Source organism: Phyllostomus discolor, chromosome 5 (genome assembly GCF_004126475.2).
Source record: "Phyllostomus discolor isolate MPI-MPIP mPhyDis1 chromosome 5, mPhyDis1.pri.v3, whole genome shotgun sequence".
Taxonomy (NCBI): domain Eukaryota; kingdom Metazoa; phylum Chordata; class Mammalia; order Chiroptera; family Phyllostomidae; genus Phyllostomus; species Phyllostomus discolor.
This window is the reverse complement of record NC_040907.2, coordinates 141,031,491-141,056,633: the sequence shown is the minus strand read 5'-3', so window position 1 is coordinate 141,056,633 and position 25,143 is coordinate 141,031,491. Positions and strand designations below refer to the sequence as shown.

At 36.5% G+C, this 25,143-nt stretch overlaps 1 protein-coding gene and 1 long non-coding RNA gene across 4 annotated transcripts in view; both read left to right on the top strand.

The window, feature by feature from the left end:
• Nucleotides 1-25,143, top strand: part of PRKG1 (protein kinase cGMP-dependent 1) — a 1,342,121-nt gene that overhangs the window by 925,652 nt on the left and 391,326 nt on the right. The gene's annotated exons all lie outside the window — the stretch shown is intronic.
• On the top strand, nt 481-14,997 carry LOC118500975. The gene is made up of 3 exons (XR_004903549.1): nt 481-697; nt 4,982-4,987; nt 14,985-14,997. It is a non-coding gene; the product is annotated as an uncharacterized LOC118500975 (long non-coding RNA).

Genomic DNA, 25,143 nt, shown 5'->3' with positions numbered 1-25,143 from the left:
AAGAAAGAGAGAGAAGAAAGAGAAAAAAAGTATCTCTGTGTACAGTATTTACTTGTTAATCATCAAAATGAGAAAAATTGGATTATTTGAGAAGTCACTTTCATCTTATTAAAATATAGCAAAATGGACAGAATGAGAAAGAATTCCACTTTCTGTTGTCTGCAAGAAAAGACTAATTGAACAAATTTGCAGTACTAAGTTTAGTTTAGTTTCCCCTGAGGAGGAAATAAACCACAACAGTGGTGCTGAGAGACAGACTTTATATTGCACAGTCCATTAACACTAAGGGAAATAGTTATATTTTCAGTGATGACTGATGCATTATTTTAGCTTGTTTATAAGCATTAAGTCTACATCAACAAAGCAGACTTTTTAAAAATATTCAGGGAAAAGTGAAAAAGTCTTGTGGGTGTTTCTTTTAAAAATTTATTTCAGCATTTAGATATTTTCCCTAATTATTCAATTTCCTTGATCCTATATGATCATTTCCATATACCCTTACCAAATTACAGGGTTATCATATAAATAACAATAAAAATTATGAAAAAGAGTAGCGAGATTAAATATGAATGCATAAAAATTGGGAGGGGACACCTTGGGAGTGAAGGATCCCAGCTCCAGGTCAGACCGCACAGCCCAGGGCTCCAGCTCCAGGAAGATAAATCCCCATAACTTCTGGCCACAAAAACCAGTGGGGGTCAGGACAATGGAATAAAATGTTACATTCTCAGTAGACTCCTCTTAAAAGGCCTTCATGGACTTAGGACTTATGCATACCTACCCTCTTTGGGATTTAGCACAAGGGCAACAGTTAGAAGGATACCAGTATCATATGGACAGTAAGTGAAGTGACTGGAAATAGGGCAAGTGTGGGGCAAACCTCCAGGAATAAGGCAGCAACACAGTGACCCTTTCTGAGCCCTCTCCCAACACAGAACCATAAAGCAGTGAAGCAGGTTACTCCACCCTGGCAATTACCTAAGGCTCTACCCTACACAATTTACAAGTGCCTTTTCAACAACAGGCCTTGCTACTAAAACAGGGAGTCAAAGCAGCTCTACCTAACACACAGTAACAAACAAAGAAAGGCTGCCAAATTGAGATGACAAAGAAATATGGCCTGAATGAAAGAACAGAACAAAATCCCAGAAAAAGAACTAAGTGAAACAGAGATAACCAATCTAATAGATGCAGAGTTCAAAACACTGATTATCAGGATGCTCAAAGAACTCATTGAGTATAGCTAGAGTATAAAAAAGACCCAGGAAGAAATGAAAATTACATTAAGTCACAGGTGGCAAACACAAGGCTTGTGGTCTGAATCCAGCTCTCCACCCTGTTTTATCCACCCAAGCACCTTGTTTCTATCCAGCAGCAGCACCAAACTTCTTGCCCCTAGTTAAGAACTAGTTACATTCATATAGTCCTAAAATTACATTTGGCCCTTTGAAGGCAACTGGGAGGCTGATGTGGCCCCCAGTGAAAATGAGTTTCACACCCCACCAATATTTATATGGAATGTAGAATGCATAGGTTAAGGAGGGACCCTCTTTCACCTAATGATTAAGTAAAATAAAGAAAAATCTACAGGGAAACAGCAATGAAGGTGAGGAGGTCAAGAATCAACTCAACAATTTGGTACATAAGGGAGAAATAAGCATTTAACCAGAACAGCAAGAAGAATAAGAATTCCAAAAAAATAAAAATGGTATAAGGAGCCTCTGGGACGTCTCCAAACATATCAACATTTGAATCATAGGGAGGCTAGAAGAAAAAGAACAAGAGCAATAAATTGAAAACTTATGTGAAAAAAATAATGAAAGAAAACTTCCCTAATTTGGTGAAGGAAATAGACATACAAGTCCAGGGAGCATAAAGAGTCCCAAATAAGTTGGACCCAAAGAGAACCACACCAAGACATATCATAATTAAAATGCCAAAAGTTAAAGAGAAAAATCTCTTAAAAACAGCAAGAGAAAAGCAGAGAGTTACCTGTACAAAGGAATTCCCATAAGAATGTCAGCTAATTTCTCAAAAGAAATTTTGCAAGCTAGAAGAGACTTGCAAGAAGTATTAAAAGTGATGAGCCAGGCAGTGAAAGACAAATACCACATGATATCACCTTTAACAGGAATCTAAACAACAAAACAAAACAAAACAAAAAACTAGCAAAATATAACCAAAGACACTGAAATAGGGGATAGTCTGACAGTGGCCAGAGGGGAGAGAAGAGGGAATTTCAGGGGGGAATGGGTAGGGATTACAGGAACAAATTTGGAGGACACATGGACAAAAACTAGGGGTGGGGGGTAATGGGGGGAAGGGGGGAGGGTTGGGTGGAGGGGCTGGAACGGGAGTAGGGGGGAGAAAACTGTACTTGAACAATGATTGAAATAAAAAAAAAAAAAGTGATGAGAAACAAGGACCTATAACCTAGATTACTCTATCCAGCAAAGATATTTAGAATGGAAGGGAAGAAAAAGTACTTCCCAGATAAAGTCAAGTTAAAGGAGTTCATCACCACCAAGCCCTTATTATATGAAATGTTAAAATAATTTATTTAAGAAAAAGATCAAACCTATGAACATTAAAAACAGCAACAAATTTACAACCATCAATGACTGAGTCTAACATAACAAACTAAGCAAATAAGTGGAACAGGAACAGAGTCATAGATATGGAGATCATTTGGAGGATTATCAGCTGGGAGGGGGAAGGAAGAGAATGGGAGGACATGCGCAAGAAGTAAGGAGCATAATTGGTAGGTACAAAATAGACAGGGGGATATTAAGATTAGTAGAGGAAATGGAGAAACCAAAGAACTTATATGCATGACCCATGACATGACCCATGACATCCTAAGGGGGGATTGCTGGAGGGAATGGGGGTACCAGTCAGGGGAGGGCAATGGGGGCAAATTGGGACAACTGTAATAGCATAATCAATAAAATATATTTTAAAAAAGAAATTTTGACATAGCTTAGCTAGGTGCCTCTGGCTAAAAGTGTCTTGTGAGGTTGCAATTAAGCAGTTGACTAGGCTGCAGTCTCATTGGGAGGGTCATCTGAGGGACGGGGAGTATGAGAGACAGTTGCCATAGTCATGCACATAGCTGTTGGAAGGCCTCAGCTCCCTGTGGTGAGGGCATGTCCACAGGATTGCCTTACAATGTGGCAGCTGGCTTCTTTTAGGATAAGTAATTCAAGAAAGAGCAGAGAGCAGTCAAAATAAAATCCATAGCCTTTTTACAACGTCATCTCAAAAGTGACATCTTGTCATTTTGACCATATTCGTGTCCATAGAAGCATTTCAATAAGTCCAGTTCATAGCCAGAGAGCTAAGGTGGTGAGATTATACAAGAATATGAAGACAGAAACCACTGGGTGCTATCTTCGATGCTACTAGGGACAGTCAAGACAATTTGAATGTGAATTTGATACTAAGTAATATTATGGACTTATTGTTAATGTTCTGGGTATATATACACATATACACTTAAAACATATGCATATACATGTACACATGACTACATATATAAATGGAAAACTAATAAAATAATGACAGTGATTGAATCTAGGTTATGAGTATATAGATGTTGATTATCCTATTCTTTCAACTTTTCAGTCTGTTTTGAAATTTTTTATAATAAAATATTGGGTAGCATCATGTGTTAAGGCCGCCTTACTTATGCCTTGTTTCAGCAAATCCCAGTAAGTGAATGGCACAGAGCCACACAAACTTCCCGAACTTGTAATGACTATTGAAGATATTGTAGTGAAAACACCTCGCAAGGCTGATAAACACAGCTTTTCCCAGGTCCACATCTATTGCTGTGCTATCTTTTATGTTCTCTAACACCTATGGTCATATGGTGGCCACTTAGGGAAAGGCTGGAAAGATTGCCTGGGAGAGTTGGGGCCTAAGGATGTTTACTGCAGTGGATTTGATGGCTTTCATTATAGCCAGTTAAACTATCATTTTGTATTCTTTTTATATATCCTTCAGGATTTTTGCAAGTTGCCATGCTTCCACAGTATAACTTCTCTCTAAATCTTTTTCTTCACCCCTTCAATCCCTCACATTATATTCTGATACAATTTGATAGAGAGTCAAAGGTGTGACCTGCATCTGCTGATCAGCTATGTCTTCCCTGGAACTGCTTGGGGAGCCATCCGACAATTTTCCAGAGCACATACTTGTCTGAGTGGCTAGAGAGACTGTGCTATCTTTCACCACATATAATGCACTATCTTTAAATTTCATCTTGGGCCAGAGGTACGCATTCACTAATATTAGGAATTTGGCTAATTTATTCTTTCTAATCCTCTTGCAATGTAAGTGTGATCTCCACAGTGTAATCATTTATTAAATTGCTTTTAAAGTGATCTTTAAAAAGCAGTTTGCAATATCATTCAGCACTACCAACCATGACAGCGTATCCCCAGGAATAATAACTAAATCTGTATTAAGTTTTTCTGATCCCTCCTCTTTATTTTAACTAATTTTATTAGCTACCCTATATAGCATCCAAAACCATTATTGATTGTGGGTTTTTTCAGACTACTGTATTTTCTCCCAATGATATGTTGGTTAACATCATTAACAGAACTTATATGCTGATATGTGGCAATTCCTTCTGTTCTTAGGGATATTTGAAAGAAACAAGGACTGATTTTTTAGTTATTATGTATGAGGAGGGACCCCAAAACCCCACAATTCATTTATAAAGAATTGTATTTATTCTTTCATGTTGAAACTTCAGTCACCTTCAAAGTACTCTCCATTTGATGCAATACACTTATCAAGAAATTTTATCCACTGCTCAAAATAGTTTTTTAATTCATAGATTTTGGTGCCTTTTGTGTTTCTGCTGTTTTCTCATTCCACCTCTTCCACAGGGGCAAAATGTTTTGCTCTGAGGACCTTTTTTCATTCAGGGAAACAAAAAAGTCACTCGAGGCAAGATCTGGTGAATAGGGAGGGTGAGGTACGGGGGTCATGCTATTTTTGGTCAAAAACTACTGAACACTCCATGTATTGTGGGCAGATGTGCTTGTAAATCACCCATTATGAAACAGGCAAATGTATTGAAAGAGTCTTCAAAGAATATTCACTGAGCCAAATGCAACCTCTCACAACAATGCCACCTGGTATGCTGATACAGATGGGCTCCAAGATCACTTACCTAGTAAGGGAAACCTGTACTATAAGGGGCCTGCCCTCCTGAAGATAATTCTGGGGTTTGGGGGTCCTCCCCTTGTATTCTACTGTCTAGAATACTTTCATAATTTAATCATAAAGTCAGGTCATTTCAAACAATATGCCACTTAAAAAATATTTTTCTGATAGCAAAATCATTATATAACATGGTAGAAAATGTGAAAAATACAAGAAAGCATAAATGATCAAATAAAATCCACTTTAACCTTATCATCCATGAAAAAAATCACTGGTAACAATTTGCTCCATTTTAAATGATCTTTCCTTCACCGCCAAGAGGGTATGTGAAATAAGGTGAGAAAGTCTGCATCTAAGAGAACAATAAATAAACAAACAAAAAACAATAAAAGAAAGAATAAAAGAAGCCTGAGGGAAGTCCATGAAGAGCTGGGTGGTGGCCCCATAAAATTTTCAAAGTCCCAAGTTACTTTTAGCCCATTGTTATACCGTGCCTAGAGTTCTCTGCATTTCTAGGGTGCCTCATTCTCATTAGCCAAAAATAGCTAATCTGTTTTACCTCTCACATCTACATTGTATCCAATAGTAGCCAGTAGGATGGAAGAAGAAAATTGAAAAGGAGCCCACTCTCCTCTTAAAAGAGACTTCCCAGAAATTTCACATGGAATTGTGGAATTTCTGTAGACATCTAATTGGCCAAAACTTAGTCATCGCGTTGCAAGGGTGGCTGGGTGTAAAATAGACATCTGAAAAAGAGAAACTATGATAATAAATGAAAGGTAATATTATAATTTTTTAAAAGATTTTATTTATTTTTAGAAAGGGAAGGGAGAGGGAAAGAGCAAGAGAAAGAAACATCAATGTGCGGTTGCTGGGGGCCGTGGCCTACAACCCAGGCATGTGCCCTGACTGGGAATCGAACTTTCAATGCTTTGGTTCACAGCCCACACTCAATCCACTGAGCTACGCCAGCCAGGGCATATTATAATTTTTATTGGCTGGAATTATCTCCAGATGGTGAGATAATAGATAATTTTATATGTGTGTGTGTGTGTGTGTATCTGATTGTGATTTCTAAGTTTTCTATATTAAACTTATAACTAGTTCTGTAAAATCACTGAGTGTGTCAGGCATTATTTATTTGTTTTGAAATAATTAATTGCAGCTGATCCTTGAATGGTGTGGGGTTAAAGGCACTGGCCGCCTATGCAGTCAAAAATCTAAGTAAAACTTTTGATTCCCCTGAAATCTAACTACTAATAGCTGTTTTTTAAAATATTTTATTTATTTATTTTTAGAGAAAGGGGAAGGGAGGGAGGAAGAGAGGAAGAAAAATATAAGTGTGTGAGTGAAACATTGATGGGTTACCTCTTGCCCCCAACCTGGGACTTGACCCGCACAACCCAGGCACGAGGACCTTTGGGTTTGTGGAATGATGCTCAACCCACTGAGCAACACCAGCCAGGGCTAATAGGCTACTTTTGAGCTAAACAAAGAGTAATGTTACAAAATACATTAACAGTTGACTAACACACACTTTGTATGTTATATGCATTATATATCATATTCTTACAATAAAGTAAGCTAGAGAAAAAATGTTATTATGAAAATCATAAGGAATAGAAAATAAATTTACAGTATTTATTGAAATAAACCCAATATAAGTGAACCCATGCACTTCAAACCTGTATTGTTCAAGGTCAACTGTATTTTAATTTTTTGAGAAAATCATATATTAAGTTAGTACTGATATTATCATTTTTGAAGAGAAGTAAATTGATCCCCCAGAGAGGTAAAGAAATTTTTCAGTACTGCAAAGTTTGTGAGTGATGGAAACTGTAAAACACTTTAAAAATGCTTATTGCACGAAGCCACAGTTTCTCCCTCAAAGGGAAAGACTAATGTTTATTAAGCACCTCGAAGTGCCAAGCACATACAATATATATAAGAGTCCTAGCCTACTTAGTTATCTAAACCAAGGGTAAGCAAATATTTTCTATAAAGAAACCAGATCATTAATATTTTAGGCTTTGTGGGGAAAGATGCAAAATCAGGAATATTATTTATGTATTTATACGACCAAAAAAGAAAACAAACTTTTTGTTTCCAACCATTTAAAAATGTAAAAACTATTCTTAACGCATGGGAGGTACAAAGTGTGGTGGCAGCCCTCATTTGCCGGCCTCTGTCCTACTTAGTCCAGGGCAATATACAGAGAGTGATTGGATCCTTCACTGATGAGCAAATCGTGACTTAGAGAGCTTGCCCACTTCACAAAACTAGTCAATAGCGGGGGTGGGCTTAGCCCCTGTTTATCTGACTCCAAAACCTACTCTCCTTCTACTTGCCTATGCCGTAGAACATGCAGACTCTTATATTGAAATACAGGTTTTCTAGTGGAAGAAGCTGCCATCTTGAAGGGAAAAGTATTTCCAGACCTGGCCAGGATTGTGCGTTTTCAAGTTAGACACTTTCCTCTTACCCAATGCCATGATGCACTTCAAGTTAATGACTTATTTAGGAAACCACGACTAAGCTCTTGAAAGAGCGAATCTATGTCTAGTTAAAGTATTTGTTTCACTTCAAGTAAAACTGATCTTGCCCTTTGGCATTAGTGCAGATTAAAATCTTTGCATTCAAAGGGAAGAAAGGGAAAGATAATTAAGGTTTTAATTTTATTTTAAGATAGAGATTTTTGAGAGGTAATCAATAATGTTTCTATCTCCCATCCTGTTTAAATGATATTGTGATTGCTCCTTTAAGGAACAGACTCAGAGGCATGGATTGTCAGGCAAGGGATAAAACTGAATGCAATGTATTAGTCATGAATGGTGACAAATCTGCCCCTGCCAGGAGGACCTGACTTGCTGAGCCTCACACTTGAAAACAAGAAATGATAGACAGCAATTGGAGCTGACAAGGAGGGGCCTCTTAGGATGGTGTCTTGTGAATTGAGCATTAAGAGTGGGGTTACTGAGGGCTTTAAAGTTCATCAGCTCTCAGTGGCTCGAGGTCTGAAGAGCCTCAGTAGGGATAGAGTCACTGAATGTCTATTAATCATAGCTCTCCTCTTTTGGATTTCCCTGGCTCGTCAAGATTATTACATAGTTACTTGGGAAATTCTAATTTTTACAACAACCCTGATAGGTATGGTATGTATTATTCAAGTTGAGGCTCAGTGAGATTAAGTAATTTTTCAAGGTCATACAGTTGGAGGTGGTAAAGCCACATTCAAGCACAGTCTTTAACTCAGAGTTCATGTCTTTTCTACCGTACCATACTGCTGCTGGTCTAGTTAATGCCTCCCCAGAGGGTGGTGGTGGAAGTGAGCATGAAATTTTACTTGTGAGACAGATCAAGCATATCTGGTAGGTCTGGAACCACAATTGCAGGTATTTAATTTGTGGATCCTATATTCATTGAATATATTTGGGAAGTGATGTGAATTTTTTAATTTTAAGGTCTGATATTAAGCTACTGGAAAACTACTGAGAAAATAGATCTTTCTTACTTTTCTGCTTTTGAAACTTGATGCCTGACTTCCTCCTAAAAAGGAAGGAGTAGGTTTTTTTTTTTCTTCATGGTTAACATGGTTAAACAGCACAATGCAAATATAAAGATTGTCAAAGTGAGGTTTATAGAAATGCTTTTGCTGTGAGGGTAGAACTAACTTTGAGATGGAAGGTAATAGCTTCACAATGTTCATGTAAGTAAGGAATTTAGGACAGACTTCTCAAGTCTTTTGAATACAGCGATTAAAGAAATTTCAGAGCATGTTTTATTGGGCATTGAGGAGTAGAGGCAGAAATATGAACAGTATTTTATTAGTTCAAGGCCTTTTATGTCCTGAAGCTGTTGACCTTTCTAGCCTTATTTCTTGCTGTTTGCTACCACGGATTTTCTTTTTCCTGCCATGGGCTTTATTTCTTTACAAGCACACACTTCTTTCCTCTGAGGCTGTGCCCTGTTCTTGCTGGTGCCAAGGAGAAGCCTTATTTCCTCTCCATGTAGCCAGTACCCACTGGTTCTTCACCTACTGGGGGAACCACCCCTTCCAGCTCCAGGTTGGCATAGAAGTGGTCCTCCACTGGCTCAAAACCTACGTGAATTTATTTCTCTAGTATCACTTGCTGATAATGTCCGGGCATTTGCTTATTGATTTTCCCAGTAGGCTGTGAATTTCTTGAGGGCAGGTACTATTTTTTGTTTGTTTGTTTGTTTACATAACCCAATGCTTGGTCTCTAGTACACTCTCTGCTAAGGCTTATTAGATGATTTCATGTATTAAGGCTTGTTTGATCTCCCTGATAATGTGTTTACTTTTAATTCACCCATCTCTCCACTTTAGACAAAGTTTTACAGACCAGACAATTAGAGTAGAAGGAAATCCACTGCATAAGTTAGGCTTCACCTAGTTTGTTAGTATGGACTTCTCTGAGAACACCTGAAGACTGCTTTACTTAACCTGCAACTCTCTTGGTGGTCAGTATCAGTCTAAATTAGTCCAAACAGTAATGGTTACAGACATTTTCCAGTAAAACATAGATTGAAAGTGATGAAGAATGTATGGCTAATGATTAGGACTTTTTGAGAAAATATTTAAAGTATCATTAATCTAAGGTTATAGCCACATTTTAATAATATATGTGCTCATGTGGCATGATTTAAAGTTTTCCTTTTTTCCTGGCCCAAAGGTTTTTATTTTCTTAATTTTTAATTTTTTCCCCAGTGTTTGTTTTAGATTTGGTTTGGTTTTTCAGAGTAATAAAACATAATCAAATAGATCCAATTATACATCATTACCTATTGTCTCATAATTGTGTAAATAAGTGGAAACATGCTTGAAAGCCATAGATGTAGAAAGAGAACATCTAAGTATGAGGAGTGAAGTCCTACACCACCTTTGGACAGTTTTACTTGTTTCTAGGAGGAAGTGTCTTCCAAGATCCCATCGAATCTCCAGAATCTGATTTCTGAAGGGAGACTGAAATAGCTCCACATCGAAGGTGTCCTGTAGCTGTAAATCCCCAGCCTTACTCTGTGGGGTCCCCAGGCTTTGGTTATCTTCTTTGCTCTTTTAGTCTCCAAGTAACAAAGCGAACCCTTTGCCTTCCCCAGTTCTTGGAAAGCCAATTCAAAAGCTGGTGGTACTATGGATTTTCCAAGTTAGTGGAAAAATTATGATTTCCCCAGGTTTGTTTAGCCTACTGATTGTAGTCATAGGGAGTGAAAAATGGCCAAGTTAATGCTGAACCAAATAAATGTATTAAGTGCTGAGATAACCCACTTTTTCCAGCCAAAACTGGGGCTCATTATTGGCTACATACATTTTAGAATGGTATAGTACATACCAAATAGTAATAGCACATACATGTTTTAGAAGGGAGATTCAAGAACCTTACTGTAGTAGGAATTCTAACCCCTTTGAGATAGTCTGCCAGAATAACTGGGCTCTTATGGCAGCAATGTGTCAGAAATGTGGATGCTGACCTTTCAGGATTGCCATTCTTCGACCATTCCCATAAGGAAAGGTTGCTTTCTCTCTCTTTTTTAACAGCTGGTTGAGTTAAAATTTCAGAATTGAAATGATGCTTGAAATAAACATAAAATGCACATTATTATTTTATGAAATGCACATTTATTACTGACCTTCCCAGCTCATTTCTACCCTCACCCAATTTCCTATTGCTGTGCTTTTCAGAGTGTCATATTCAGTATAATGGTGGGAACACTTGGCATGGAAGCTGATAAATAAATTTATCTTCTCATTCCCCACATGCCTGACCCACACCCACAATGTTTAGTGGAAAGATGTAATTCAGTGATTCAGAGACCAATTTTTGATGTTTGCATTTAAAATAAGAGTGTAGCTGAAAGGGAAATATGACTCCTTGATTTTATACATAGGTAATATTTTTTAAAGTTCATTCTTATTTTGGGAAGTATTTAAAATTGATAGAAATTATTCTGAAAACCAGCTAAATAATTATGGTAAGATGGGAACTGGCTTTGGTTTGGACTCCTATGGTTCTCAATAATTGTGGTGGTTTACTAATCAATACTCTGAAAGGAAGAGTCACTCTCTACCTCACTATAATGGTATGAACCTTGCCTTCCTATGGAGGTTAAATTGCCAGGTTCTTTCAATGAAATGGAAGGACCTCTAGTACTTCTTAGTGACCTAGTCCCATGAGGGGAACCCCAATGTAGGTAGAAAATTGCTCTCCAATATTAGTGAGCCATTTTAATAAAATTCATATTCACCAATTGTAACACCCCTTATTTTTTGCAAAAGCATTTCATCCAATTTATAGTTGAGATGCAGTTTCCAATTTTAGTCTGTAATTCTTGAGGATGCCGCTTTAACTAATGGAGTTCACTAAGCGACAGCCTTGTCTTTCTCCCAGGCATTTCAAATCTAGGTTTAATTTAGATCTGCAGTTCAGGAACAATTTATTTGTCAAATGCATGTGGCAGACCATCGGTTTTCTCCCTAATGTCCATCTGTGGAGTGCTTTGAGACTTTGCTAAAATGATGAATTGATATGTCTGGCGGGAAATAGCTTGTTACCCAGAACAGTGTTGTACATAAATCGGAAGCCTGCATCTGCACCTAAGACCACAAGTGGTAGCTTATAATGAGGCATCTGTGGATGTTAAGGATTTTTGAAGCTATTTAATTTTGTTTCACCATTTCTCTCCATTAGACCAAGAGTTTTCTTGTTAAGCTAGTATCTCATTTGCTGAAAGGTTGGTTGTGTTATTAGAGGCCTTTACATTTCAAATATACCCAAGAGTCCTTTTGAATTCTGATACTTTTTGCAGCTTCAAGTTGGCTAACAACTGGTGTGGATCATGGAGTTCCTCAGGCATCTCTGAGCACAGCGTTATTTTTTGCAGTGTCACCTATATCCTTATTGAACCCACTATTTTAAAGAGAAACAAGCGCTATACAGCATCTATGATACAAGGAAACAAATACTAAATGTTAGTCAGTATTTAAAATATAGGGCTTATTTTTATGGAATGTAGATGGTGAATCCCAAAACTGCAGAGGTGGAGGAGATCTCTGAGTTCACCCAGGCCAGATAGCAACTGATGAATGATTTAGATCCCTTGTTAAATCATTTTGTACCTATTTTAATTCTCCCAATGTTAACTTACCTTCTCTCAGAGAAGCTCGTTGAATTTTCAGAATGCCATCTGGCCTCTCTGGAGCTTATCTCCAATGAGCCAATTTCTCTGTCTTTCACTTAAAAGTGATTCCTGTTTGATTCAGTTTTATTCACCAAACATTTATTGGACATTGACTTGGCCCAGCACCAGCCAGGTTTCTGGGATGCATGGTTGGAGAAGACACAGTTCTTTTTTTTCCAAAGAGCTCATAGTCAACTGGGGGAAGCAGAAAAGGAAAAAGAAGAGATTATGGTACAGTGTAATAAACACCATGTTAGAAGTAGCACAGAGTGATTCAGGAGAATATTCAGAAAGCATATAACCCAGGCTTATAGGCAGGCTTTCAGAAGGAGGTAATATTTAAGGTCAGTCCTGAAGGATGCATAATGAATTACCTGTACAAATATTAAAACAGTGTGAGCTTTTTAAAGAGAGATGAAAAAAAATCTACTTTCTTGTGCAGTTGAATTTTCCAAGTCATTTAGCTATGTCATAAAAGTTATGTTGTGACTGAATTTATACAAACAAAAACAGGTAAAATATGGTTGATTCTTGAATTTCATGATGGATGATTCCAGAAACTTTGATAGCATCCAAATTCTCAGCTAACATAGATTGAACATTGGTCAGCTGGATTCTCTTCAATGACTAAGGAGCTCCTATCTTAATCTCTGATTCGTGCGTGTGTGCTCTGGGCTTTGCATACAGTACTTTATTTGATCCTCTTAGCTTTGCTCGTGAGGAAGATGCTGCATCAACATTGTATGACATGATCTTTCTGGGTCCTCCAGTTACAAGCAGTGAAAATTGTGAATCTGGAATTACTCAGGCAGAGCTGTATTAGTTGTACCGTATGCAAGTAATGCCCCCAGCGAATGACTGAATACTATGAGAGCGCATTCTCTGGGATACAGTCCAACTTGCATGTAGCTTAAACCAATAGAAGCAGGCCCTTTATTGCCCTAGAAGACACCTGAATGGCAGCAGAGGGCACCATCTCATACAGACTTCTGGCTACTTCTTCCTTCTGACCTTTGTGTGTGGTTCTTGTAGCCTTGGTCCATACTGATAGACATGTTTCATGGAACTGGTTTTCTCACTTGTCTTATTATAAGAAATAAAGATTCATACTTTATATTTGAAGGACATTTAACAATCATTTGGGACTGCTGCTAGAATTGTATGTTGGGTTACAAAGTTATATGTGTGTATTATATAATAATTATTATATTATATAATAATTAATATTATTAATTATATAATTATAATTATATAATTATTAATATTATTATATTATTATATAATAATTATTATATAATACACACATGTATCACTTCAAAGTGTTAACATTCTTTCCTTCTAATCTGTGTGTATATACAGGGTGGGGAAAAAGTAGGTTTACAGTTGTGAATATGCAAAGTAGTTCTTGTATTACTATTTATTAATTATTGTATTATTTTCTAAATGAACAACTGTAAACCTTTTACCCGCACCCCCCTGTATATGTGTGCGTATATTTGTGTTTACATATTTGCCTGTGAATGCCTATGTGATATTGTATATATTATATTTAAGAAAAAACAAATATTCATTTAACTCTTATTCTTTTGTCACCAAATTATGATTATTAAAGGAATAGTATCTTTACTGCCATTTGTGACCTAGTGTTACATTGAATGCTTATTCTTTTTGTATGTATAGTTTTATTTATTTTTAGAAAGAGAGGGAAGGAGAAAGAGATAGAAAGGAACATCAATGTGTGGTTGCTTCTCCAGCACCCCCTACTGGGGACCTGGCTGGCAACCCGGGCATATGCCCTGACTGGGAATCGAACCAGTGACCCTTTGGTTCGAAGGCTGGTGCTCAGTCCACTGAGCCACACCAGTCAGAGCTGAATGCTTATTCTAAGAAATGTGGAATAATTTAATATATTTTTTAAATATTTTATTTATTTATTTTTAGAGAGGGAAGGGAGGGAGATAGAGAGAGAGAGAAACATCAATGTGCGGTTGCTGGGGGTTATTGGCCTGCAACCCAGGCATGTACCCTGGCTGGGAATTGAACCTGGGCCACTTTGGTTCCCAGCCCACGCTCAATCCACTGAGCTATACCAGCCAGGGCTGGAACAATTTAATACTTTTTAAAAAATATTAAAGAGGCTTTGAGATTGAATGATAGTTGTCATTACAATTTTAAGTAATCTGTAGATGTAAATTTTTCAATACATTTATTTTTCACTTGAATTTTGTTAAATTATTAGTTTTAATTTAAATATTGATTTTAAAGGATAATTTTTCTCTATGTTAAGAAAGTTTATTTTAAGTGCTGTTGTTTCTCAGAGAAAATAAAAGCAAGTTTATGTGATTAGCATAAGAATGCTGGGGTGGTCACCATTATTTGTGTGGGTGCATGCCAGGTCAGACAGTAGAAATTTTGTTGCCATAGTGACCATTTAGAATCTAGTTTAATAGGCTATGTAGGCAGCTTAATATAAAAGGGCTTGTTTTTCAACATTATGTTCTCAAACCAGCCTAATGACTAATTGAAATACATTCTTGGAGGAAAGAGGCTGGTCAGATCTTTAAAAACAGCAGCAACTGAAGAGTATTATGCTAAGTAAAATAAGCCAGGTGGCAAAAGAAAAATATCATATGATTTCACCTATAAGAGAAACCTAACCCACAAAACAAACAAATGAACAAAGTAGAACTGGAGGCCTGGAAACAAGGAACAGACTGACAGTGACCAGAAGGGAGTTGGGAGGGGGTTTAAGGGGGAAAGAAGGGGAAGGGTCTAATCAATGCACAGGTATTAATGACCCGTGGAGATGAACAGCAGAGTGGGGATTGACTGTGGGAGTGGGTTGGGGAGGGGGGAGATGGAGCAGGGCAGGGGAGAGCAACGGGGGGGATACTTGGGACAAATGTAATACAATAACAATAAAAAAGTTAAAAAAAACCCAGCAACATCCTTAATATCATGTTCAATTTGAATGTTGCCCATCTCCTATCTACCAAACTGAAGTAATAGCTATGCCCGCCATTGGGAAGGTGGAGAGGAGTATGAAAATGCTTGACTTTGAACAGGCATTTTCACCAGCATTCTCTATTTGTGATCCAATTTTCATTTGGAATACACACAAATTTTTTTTCTCTGGAGAGGGTAGGGGGACTATGTGGAAAAGGTGAAGGGATTAAGCCAAAAAAAAAAGTAGTCCTCCCCAACAAGAAAAACCAAATAACAACAGAAAATCTTTATAGACACAATATTATAGTGGTTACCAGAGGGAAAGGGAGTAGGTGGGAGGTAGAATAGGGTAAAGGGGGGAGAAATAGTGATGGAAGGAAACTTTAGTTAGGGTGGTGAACACACAAGGCAGTGTACAGATGCTTTATTATAGAAATGTACCCCTGAAACCTATATAATTTTATTAATCAATGTCACCCCCCAAAATTCAATAAATCATTTCCTCATATGGAGAAATAATAAATTAGAAGCAAAATTGTAGAGTCCATGTTAAATGTATTCATGGGAACCCTTGGTTTAGTTTTTACCTTTTCCATTGTCCCACTTAGAACTGAGTCTTTTTCATTTGAGAGAAGCAATTCAGATAAGAAGAATAAAGAATTCATAGAAGCAAAGAGTGTCTTCATGTTTAGTTATTAGGATTATGCATATTACTATATTCACAGATTTCACTTGTGAACATATAAACTTGCTTGTTTGCTTACATTCAGAAATACTTTTTATTGTTATTGTTCAGTGCTTTCATTTCAGAACACCATTTGACCAACAAGGAAAAATGAAAAGAATCACATATTTCTAAGATTCTGTGACAACACTGATGATATGATGAGCCATCATTCTAATGACAGATTTTGGGGTGGGAAGGAATAAAACATTAAATATGTGGAGTGACTATATGTAAGGTCTAATTTCAGAAATGTCAACATGTAGGGTTTACAGAAACAAATTCGGAGGACACATGGACAAAAACTAGGGGTGGGGAAAATGGGGGGGAAGGGCGGAGGGTTGGGTGGGTGGGCTGGAATGGGAGTAGGGGGGAGAAAACTGTACTTGAACAATGATTAAAATAAAAAAAATTAAAAAAAAAAGAAATGTCAACATGTGAATGAAGCATCCATTTTAGCAGTGAAAATATATGGAAATTAGAAATAAAAATGATATTAATGAATAAGAGGATTAAGAGATTAAGAGAAGGATGAGCCCTGGCCAGGGGGTTGCTTGGTTGTAACATTGTTCCATTCACCAGAAGGCTGAGGGTTTGATCCCCAGTGAGGGCACATATTTGGGCTGCAATTTCTATCCCTGGTTGGAGCATGTGTGGCCCATTGATTTTTCTCTCACATCAGTGTCTCTCTCTCTCTATCTCTCTTTCTCTCTTCCCCCTTTCTCTCTCTCCCCCTCTCTCCCTCTCTCTCTCCTTCTCTCCCTCTCCTCCCTCCCCTCCTCCTCTCCATCCCTTCCTCTCTCTCTAAAATCAATAATAATAAAAAAATATCCTTGGGTGATGGTTAAAAAAAAGAACAAAAAGTATATAGATCATTCAACAGTTGCTTCATTAGAATTTTGTCCTGATGATTAATTAAAATATATGGCTTTTAAAATATCTTGAGAGACTTTTTGTGCCTATTAGAAGCTTCTCTGATTTTATTTATATCTATAACTAGATTTATTTATTTTCATCACATTTAATTATTGCTGCTAAAATAAAATATGTGCTTTTACTTTAAGTATATTAGTAAAAAATAATTTGGCACCAAATGCTACTTTGCTTTGGGCAACAAGGACAGACGTGGTTCACTAAAAGAAAGCCGAAAGGGCATTAGGCTTTGACACGCATTCTGGAGGACTATCAGGAACTAACAAGAAGACAGCTCAGTAAATAGCCAGAACGTTAAATTCAAGGTCAAGACTATGTTGACTGCCAGATGGAAGAGGTGTCATATAAAAGATAAGAACAGGAATTTATACTTGGCCCAAACACAGTAAGGTCTGCTAAGCAATTGTAAGACTAAGCAAAAAAGTCTTGCCAATGCTTATTGGTCTATAACAAAACATCTGATAATGCTTCTGTGGGATGCAAGCAAACTCTTCCTTTGATGAGATTAGGTTAAATTTCAGTTATATCATCATATCTTTATTGATTATCGTGTTTTGATCTAATTCATCTGTATTAATGTAGATGTGAAGAAAAATAATTATAAATTGGATTACTTTAGAAGTTTAAAAGTATGGTGTTCCAACTGTGTAATCTGTTTCTCCATTGTTCTCCTTCATCCACTAACCCCAAAATACCCGCTGGGCCTTTAATGTGTCTACTTTTTGCAGACGATCCCCTCCTGCAAGTCTGACAAAGGACTGCTTCACTAAAAATAATGTATGCTTTCTGTGCTGTTCTCCATGTCTGAGGTGCCCTTCTGTCTTCAGCCTATTGTATTAGATATTATCTTTTCAGGAATTACGTCTTTTCTAAGGCTTTCCTGAAGTACCAGCTGCCACGTAATGCCTTTCCTTACTGTTCCATCCAAAGCAGGGGTGTCCAAACTTTGGTGTCTCTGAACCACACTGGAAGAAGAAGAGTTGTCCTGGGCCACACATTAAATATATTGTGATGTATAATCACAAAAAAATCTCATAATGCTTTAACTAAAATTACAATTTTGTGTTGGGCCACATTCATCGCCATCCTGAGCCACATGTGGCCTTTGGGATGCAGCTTGGACATCCCTGCTAAGGGGCTTAATTATGTTGTCTTAGTTATTTAAAAACAACTCCACCAACAAATTGATTTGAATCCAGACTCTACCTCTACTTAGTTTCCATAAGTTTTAGAAAGTACTTAAACCATGGCTTCCCTATGTGTAAGTGGGGAAATTAATTTAGTAACCTTGTAATAAAACTGGTGTGAAGATGACATGAATTCAGCATATAAATAAGCACCAAATATTATGCTTACCAGCATGGCACTTAATGCCACCAGTCTTTGTCATCCGTTACCTCTTTAACACTAGAATGTCAGTTCTTGAGCACATGAAATGTGCTTTACTGTGTAATCTCACTTATAATATGATTAATTCCCAACACACATGCATAAATATTTTCTCAGAGAGGAGAGGGTGGTCACTCTTCTAGTTTTATACTACCTTTAATGTACATGGTACTTTATGATGGAGAAAATAGTCTTCATTGTTACTTGATTTATATTCCCCACAGTGACCTTTATAGAAGTTATTTAACATTAAATTAAACCATACAGTCCTTGTATCTGACCATGCATTTCTTAGAACAGCTTTTAAAAGGAAATGTGGACTTACTATTTGCCATTCTCTTTTCTGTTATATGACTCTGCAAAGTCTTATAACAATGTACAGGGTAGCACAAACATAGGTTTATAGTTGTTTGCATGGAACATAATACAATAATTAATGAATGATAATATAAGAATGCAAAGTATACTCTATGTTTCAGTTACTCACAACTGTAAACCTACTGTTGCCCCACCCTGTATAAACCCTCAATCCTGAACATCATCCACAGACCGGATCCCTAAAAAATGGGCAAACACCCCTGGGTCTACCCAAGCACATGTTTAGATTTTAAAGGTATGTAGAGGTGAATGTGCCAGTGCCCATCGCTAAAATAATCCATGGAGAGAGCTAGCTGCCTATATTGGTTAAGGTGCTCATCCCTTCCTAGACCAAAACCTTTGTCTGATAAACAAATGGAAGGATAGCTATTTTGCTTCCATTCCCATTCCCCTGGCAAAGCGTTAATGAATGGCAACGCAGCCAAAGGAGGAAAAACTAGTAATTTGTGTCAGTCCTTGAATAATATGTGACTCGATTTTATTGGGGTTTCATGATAAAAATTGAAGTTGACAAAACTTAGCTGATCTATTGTTCATGAACTTCACTGCGATCAAATAAATGAAGAATGATAATAAACCAACGAGGGGGATTCTATTAAATCTATTAGGCATGATTTCTTTAGCTGAATCCTGATTCTTTAAAAGGACCAGAAGTTTTTAATTGCTTTTTTCTGTCACTGTATTAATATATATGGATAATGATGCAGATTTTGTCTGTATATTCACTAATAATGACAGAGCATTTAGCTTGTTATTAATATCTGTGGGTGTTAGGAAATATCTATATCGATGTTCACTTTCAGCAAACACTGCAGTACTCCTTTGCTCAGGTTTAATTCAACTGCAGTTTGGTATTTTGTTTATTCCATAAAGAAAATAAAGCTAAAGCTGAACAGGATACAACTTTCAAACCAGCAGGATTTAAGAACATAATTTATTCAGTTAGTGATAATATTTTTATGAGAAACCAGTTCTGTGAAAATATCTGTATTAGCTAATTCTTTGAATCAGAATATGGAAGTACTCTCAGATTGTTTTCCATAGAGACACAGAATTGTGATGTGTTTTAAGACCATTACTTCTGGAGGTAGCCTATAGTTCACAGCCCAAATCTGCCACTTCCTTTCTTTTTTTTTTTTAAGATTTTATTTATTTATTTTAGACAGAGGGGAAGGGAGGGAGATAGAGAGGGAGATCATTGTATTGTTTCCCCTCACGCAACCCCTATTGAGGACCTGACCTGGTCCACAACCCAGGCATGTGCCCTGAGTGGGAATTGAACTGGTGACCCTTTGGTTTGCAGGCTGGCACTCAATCCACTGAGCCATACCAGCCCGGGCCAAATCTGCCACTTTCTAGCTATTGATTTAAACAGATTATATGATTCCTCTTGGTCTCAGTTACATCTTCAAAATGAGCTAATGATAGAACTTGCCTCATAAAATGGTTTTTGGGAATTACTGACATAATGCTCATCAAGCACTTAGCACATGATTTGGCACATGGAATGTGCTAAATAAATAGTTGCTATTACCTATTCATTAAATCTTTTACATGTGCCACATTTCTAAAATAAATCTTAGTGAAGTGCTGCTTTTATCTTTTAAAACAAAACAGAAATTTCAGTGTCTTTGCAATTGAAATATTAATTTCAACAGCTTTGGACAACAAAGTCTATGTCTTGATTGTTGCTGACATTCGTTATTATAACTGGCAGCTGTTTTTCAACACTACTTGACATCATCTGTAAATTGCCTGAAGATGTTTTGAGGATACAAACTCAGAATAAAGGATTCTTGAAGTAGGATTGTTAGTCAATAGTAGTCATTATGGCGGTGAGTGGATTTTATTTTCAAATGGAAATGTCTATTTTGAAGTTGGGACATGAGTTAGTTTACAATAATGTTACCCTGAGAGGCATAAAAGTAGATACAATGCTACTAAAGATCAGTGGCATGTGTTCTGACTTCAGGGAGCAAGCATCTTTGTTGTTGTGGCATTGTTGTTTTAAGAAAGCATGAAACACAGTTGGCTGCAGGGTGGTGGAAGGCAGATGAGACAATCACTAGGGCCTTATCCTAATCACTGCTCAGCTTCTCACTCATGACATCTAATGGCATCCTTTATCTTTGCCTCCCTGTGTCTCAGGTTTTCATATTGAAGAGGGCACGAGCTGATGATCTATGATACCTCTTATCTCTGACATGATGTAGTTCTAATTTCTAAAAGAATTTAGTCATAATTTACCTGTTGTTATGAACTAAACAATGTCATAGCCACTCAAAGCCACAAATTTGAGAGAGAGATGATTGAAACTGAAAGCAAATATGCCTGTGGTCTCTCCAAGTTTTGTTATTTTTTTTACAGAATGAGAGATTTGTTGGCAGAGAGATTGAATAATATAAGCCTACTCCATGATTTTTCAAGTAGAAAATAAACAACCTTTTATGTAAATGTGTGACAATTTATAAAGAAAACCAATATATGTAATTATATGTAATTAGTCGTTCCAAAGATTCTACAGATGACTTAAATAAAATTTTATAAATAAAAAGCACATTATTATATATACCATTGAAAACATTTACATGAATGAGTTTTTTCCTCTAAATAGGATAAATTTGATGATTTTAAGTGTATGATTTAAAATTCTAATGATGGTTGTTTTCTCATTCCCCCATCACACAAATGGAAGCAGTAAATTAAGAATCGGTATCTAAAATCTACTTGCATGGCATTTTTGTTGATCTTTTAAGTCTCACATAGACTTTAAATTTTGTACTCTTTGTACATAATATGTTCCATAATCTTATTCATGTATATACATATGTATTATTTATTTTTATTGTTTATTCTATTAGAGTTGTCCAGATTTCTTTTTCCCCCTTTGTCCCTCTTCACCCAGCCCTCTTCCCGCTCCCACCATCAATCCCCATCCTGTTGTCTGAGTCTATGGGTCATTCATACATATTCTTTGAATAGTCCTTTCCCCTTCCTCCCACCATTACCCTTCTGCCTCCTCCCCTCCTACAGTTATCAGTCTGTTCCATGTTCCATGTCTCTGGTTCTATTTTTCTTGTTAGTTTATTTTGTTCATTAGGTTCCAGTTGTAAGTGAGAGTATTTGGTATTTGTTTTTCACTGCCTGGCTTGTTGCACTTAGCATAGTAGTCTCTAGTTCCATCCATGTTTTCACAAAAGGTAGGAGTTCCTTCTTTCTTTCTGCTGCACAGTATTCCATTGAGTAAATGTATCACAGTTTTTTAATCCACTTATACTGATGGGCAGTATACTGTTGGGCTGCTTCTAACACTTACCTGTTGTAAATAGTGCTGCTATGAACATAGGGGTGCATAAGTTCTTTTGAATTGGTGTTTTGGGATTCTTAGGGTATATCCCCAGTGGAATCACTGGGTCATAAGACAGTCCCATTTTTAATTTTTTGAGGAAATTCCAGACTGTTTCCACAGTGGCTGCAACCATCTGCATTCCCACCGACAGTGCACAGTCATTTTCTTTTCTCCACATCCTAGCCAGGACTTGTTTGTTGATGTATTAATGGTGGCCCTTCTGACAGGTGTCAAGTGGTATTTCATTGTAGTTTTAATTTGCATCTCTCTGATGGCAGTGATGTTGAGCATCCTTTAATATGTCTGTTGGCCTTCTGTATGTTCTCCTTGGAGAGGCGTCTATTCAGGTCCTTTGTCCATTTTTTGTTCTATGATTTTTAAAAAGTGACTACTATTTACCTATATTCTTGATCCTCTAAATTTCTTTAGGCTTTCAGCAGAAGGTTCTGCTGGCAACTAATAATTAAGATTGATCCTAGGAAATTCCTCAATGTATTAATAGGAAGTGAATGCACATGCATACTTTCTGTGAGATTTCAAGGGTGTATGCATTTATTCCAAATTTGAATATTTTATTCACTTTTACAATGCACTGATTAGTGTTCCTCAAATTAAAATTATGGTATCCATAAATCTGGGGAAAATATATCATGGAAATTAAAAATTAGATTAAAAATAACCCTTACCTCTAAACTTTAGTTTTAAGAGCAGGTTATTATATGGCATTTTTTCTCTCTCCCTTTTTTTTTTGTCTTAACTTTTATGGTCTAAATATGATGAACAGTAACACTTGGGCAGTTTTCTCTTATGCTCATTCTAACATTGGCATGTTGCATTTTCAGACTTACTGCTTTGCAAATTCCATGTAAAGTTATGGAAGGTACATTTTCATGTGAATTTATAATTATTTCCTAGAGGCAGAAAAATATCAGGGAGTGAAGTTTTATCTTGTATGTGTGTTTTTAAAACATAGACTCTATGCTTTGCCATTTCTTTAGAGTTTTCTTGGTGCTTTATCTTTCTCTAGTTCCTCTTTGTTATAGTTCTCTTGATCTAAGTAAGACTAGTGTTTCTTAAATGTTGATTTCATCATATGATTTTATTGCTAAAAACTTTATATTTCCAACCTACAAAACCACACTGAAAGTCCAAGTCATAGTACTCATAATAAACTAATTTGCTCCTGAACTAGCTGATGCTTCTTTTTTTCTCCTAAAAATATAGTTTCCACTTTATCCAATTATATCTACTCAGTGTCCTTTGCCTTCTAATGCCACCCAAACCATGTTCCACACACCATCTTTCCACTCCCCCCACCCTTCATGTTTGTACCCTTTATGGTTATTGTGAAGGAAACTAATTTTGTACATAGGGCTAGACAGACAAGAGTTTAAATTTTAGTTCTGCCATGCAATAAAGGAATAATTTGGGCAACTTACTTAATAATTGAAGAAGCCTTATAATTATATATATATATAATGGGTATTAGATAAATATCAAGGTGCTCAATGAATATAAATTTCTTTCTTTTCTATCTTTTCTTGATTTCTGGTCTAATCTTGATTTGCTCCAAAATTGTGATTCCTTGTCTCTCTTTGGATGTTGTTCCTACATTTCTTAAACTTGGTGCATTTGTCCTAAAGTGGTCCACTGATCTCAGTCCAAGGCCCTACATAATTTCACAACAAAACCCCTTTCCAACCTGCTTTTCACTCTACCTCAGTACAACTATCATATTCTCCAGACTCACTGAGTCCAATTATCACTGTTTCTTTATTGAACTCTTTTTTATTGATCTTAATATTGGTTGTTGTCATTTTTTAAATTCTTTATTTTTTATTTTTTATTGTTGTTCAAGTACAGGAGTCCGCATTTTCCCCCACCATTCCATCCCACCCTACTTTTTAAATTTTTTTTTCAAATTTACATGTAATGATATAATAATGTTATTACTTACCTTCTATACAAATATGCCTCTTTTAGAAACATATCTTATAAACTTATCACATACAGCCAGGGGAAGATCCAGGTTTGGTGGGATCTTAAGTTTATAGAATGAGTTTTAAGAGTCCTTTAAGAAGACAGGTCAAGTACACAACCTGGAAAGCCTAATGGAAATAGACCCATCAGTGGACTTAAGGTAGACTTTTTAGTAAAATGGTTAGAACAACAGTATAGTCATTTGGAAAGAAATCAAGTTGGAACTATACCTGAGGGTATACACTAGGAAAAATTCCAAATGAATCAAAGGTTTAGAAGTATAAAACATCAAATAAAAATAGTAGAAGAAAATGTATATGCATTTTTTATAATCTTGAAGCCCTGAAGGTCTTTGGAATTATGACCCAAATCCATACTCATAAATCCACATCACAATAACAAATATTTTGTACATAGCAAAAAGACATGAAAGCAAAATCAAGTGCCCAAAGGAACACTGGGAAAAATGTTTGCACACATATCACAAAAGTTAATCTCTTCAATATATAAAGAATTCCTGGAAATAAATAAGAAAAAGATGAACTACCCAACAGAAATATGGGCAAAGGTCATGAACCAAGAGAAAGTAGGTAGCTTTTAAACATATAAAAAATACATAACCTCATTTGCCATTAGAAAAATGTAAATTTAACATTGTAGTGTAATATTATTTCTTACCTCTTCAACTGGCAAAGAATTCAATCCATGAACACATACTCTGCTGTCAGCGCTGAGAGGAAGCAGGCACTTTTATACACTGCAGATGGAAGTGAAAATGAGAAAACTCTCTAGGAGAGAATCTGAGAATATCCCAGATGCTTTATAGATGCATTTATCCTTTGACCCAGAACTCCTATTTTGTCTAAAATACACACCCATGACCTACAGGATGATAAATGTGCAGGATTATGCATTTCAGCAGTGTTTATAATAGCGAAACATTGAGACAACTTAAAAGTACATCAGTAGGGGATTAAATAAACTATGGGATGTTGTGCAGCTGTTAATAAATAAAGAGGAAGGTTTCTATACACTGACATGAAAAAAAAAAAGCCATATAGCATCAAGG